The sequence below is a fragment of the Gekko japonicus genome, unplaced genomic scaffold (assembly GCF_001447785.1).
Source record: "Gekko japonicus isolate JY-2015 unplaced genomic scaffold, Gekko_japonicus_V1.1 scaffold256, whole genome shotgun sequence".
Taxonomy (NCBI): Eukaryota; Metazoa; Chordata; class Lepidosauria; order Squamata; family Gekkonidae; genus Gekko; species Gekko japonicus.
In genome coordinates this window covers 481,186-484,065 of record NW_015161412.1, presented here as the reverse complement: position 1 = coordinate 484,065, position 2,880 = coordinate 481,186, and positions in this window count along the sequence as shown.

Here is a 2,880-nt window from a genome sequence, read left to right as displayed (position 1 = left end):
AGTTAGACTGGTATATCACTATAACAATATTCTAGTGCTGGTTGTTTATTGCATAAGCCCTGGTGAATGGGGGTTGGTGGGCGCTTCTGGGGGATTGTGACAGGGAAACTCGGAAAACCTGCTATGTGGAAGCCAGGGCTTGTTTCCAGGGCTTTCAAACATAGTTTCTAATGGGAGTTGAACTTATTTATTTCTTCATATTTATAGCCCACCCTTCTTGCAAGTGGGCTCAGGGCGGGTAACAACATCTCATCAGCACAATAAAACAGTATTCTGTTAATACAACAAAATATTAAGATGCTGTCATAGACATTAAAATGGTGGTCACAACCCTACAGTAGAAAAACTAATGGTGAGAGGTCCTGGTCCATGGTAAGATGTAAATAATGGCCAGCAGTTGTTAAATGGGTGACAACCCCAGGGAGGCCATACATTGGATGTCTGCTACCTCAGCCAAAGCCCTGGCTGAACAGCTCCATCTTACAGGCCCTGTGGAATTGAAGATCCTGCAGGGCCTTGATCTCAATGGGATTTGGGCTAGGCTTAGTTGGGAGGTTCAATGGGAGGTTGTGAGGGATGTTGAGGAGGTGCAGGAGAGAAACTCAGAGTTTCTGAGAAAGGACATACAAGCTCCACATCAACAAGGAGGATGGTGTGGTGCTGTATCCTTCCTGCTACAGAAATCCACATAAATTCAGGTAAGCATCCTATATTTCACCCTAAAACATCTCCAAAAGACTAAACCAGTTATGAAGGTAGAAGACCAGCAGGGTAGTGGGGGCTATCCAGTGTTTTGCAGGGAATGCCACAGAAACTGAAGGGGTGTGTGAGATGTATGGAGCTCCTGGCTATCAAGGTGCAAGTCCATTCCCTTGAGGCTAGGGTTCCTGACCTGGAGAAGCTGGTGATACAGTAGAGGTACTGAGTCGCTGCCTGGCTGCAGTGGTTAACTGGCGAAAAGTGAACAAATTGAAACTAAACCCTGACAAGACAGAGGTAATGCTGGCTGAGAAGTTGGAGGCCTTGAAAGATATTGTTCTCCCCACTTTTGATGTAGTTCAACTGACTCTGAAAATCCTTGACATTATACTGGATTAGGGTTGTCAGGTCTGGGTTGGAAAATACCTGGAGATTTTGGGGGTAGATCCAGGAAAGGGTGGGGTTTGGGGAGGGGAGAGGCCTCAACATGGTACAATGTCAGAGTGCACCCTTCAAAGCAGCCATTTTCTCCAGGGGAGCTGATCTCTGTCAGCTAGGTAACAGCGTTCTGTGTGCCTTGGTGTTTAGTCATGCCGGCCACATGACCACAGAAACGTCTTCGGACAGCGCTAGCTCTTCGGCTTTGAAACGGAGATGAGCACCGCAACCCTAGAGTTAGATTCAACTGGCTTTCGAGCAAGGGAACCTTTACCTTTTAATAAGGCTGCACAGTACAAAATGGTTTCACAAACTGACTTGGATTAATTATTGGAGCTTGTGGTCTTTACTGCTATATGTAGTGTTCTGTCAGTAGAATCCTTGTGACAGATTGTTCAGAAAAAGTAATCTACCCTGGAAAGAAGAGCTTATGTGATTGGCTGCTCTACTTGCTCTCTGATTGGCCATTTTAGAGAGGAAATAAAACTGCTGATCTGGAGGGAAAAGATTTGTCTTTTGGTCTTGGTCTGAAATCTAATGTCTGGATCAGTAGCCAGAGGGTTTGAAAGAGACCTGGGTGTGTATCATAATACATAGCTCAATAAAAGTGTCAACCCAGTGTGCTACAGTAGTGAAAAAGGCAAACTCTATGATGGGGATTATTAGGAAGGGGATTGAAACTAAAACAGTCAATATTATAATGCCCCTGTCTAGATCTATGATGTGGGCCTTACTTGGCATACTGTGTGCAGTCCTGGTCACCATATCTCAAAAAGGACATAGCAGAGCTGAAGAAATACAGAAGGAAGCAACCAAGATAATTAGGGAGTTGAGGCACCTTTCCAAAGGCTGAAGAGTTGGGTCTTTTCAGTTTAGTAAAAAGGTGTCCTGGGGGAGGGACATAATTACAAAATTATGTGTGGGTGGAGAGAGATGATAAAGAGAATTTTTCTCCCTTCACAAATACTAGAACTCAAGGGCATCCAACGAAGCTGATGGGCAGTAGATTCAGGACGAACAAAAGGAAGTACTTGTTTACATAGAGAGTGATTAAAATGTGGAATTTGTTGCCAGAGGATGTAGTGATGGCCACAGGCACAGACAGCTTTAAAATGTGATTAGACAGATTCATGGAAGATAGATCTATCAGTGGCTACTAGCTATAGTGACAAAAGGGAATCGCCATGTTCAGAGGCAAGAAACCTCTGAATCCCAGAGCCAGGAGGTAACATCAGGGGAAGGCCTCAAACACTAATGCCCTGTTGTTGGACCTCCAGAGGAACTGGTTGGCCACTGTGTAAGGCAGGATGCTGGCCTACATGGACCACTATCTGATCCAGCAGGGCTCTTCTTATATGTTAATAAGCCCGAGTCTGGGTAAAAGTCGGCTTTAAATGGATCCTCATGAATTTCATATGATATTTACATTGAAACGAAATAAAACCACTGTATAGAAAAATTGCTTTCTGCATTCTATATCCACATGCCTTCTCCTGTGATGTCTTTTTGATAACATGCTGTGTCTTGTTTCCTGTTGCAAGCCAAATGGAGGGGGCCACATGGCCTCAATAACCATGCCATAAACCCACATTCTTTCACACTTCCATGCCAAACGCCAGACCTCATGGCTACTTTCTGGCCCACATGCGACTAGTCACGTAGACTATGAAGTAGCTGGAGTTTGGGTCACCTGACTGCAGGCAGGGCTCCAAACTTCTAGCCTATCCCCACATGCAGCTATGA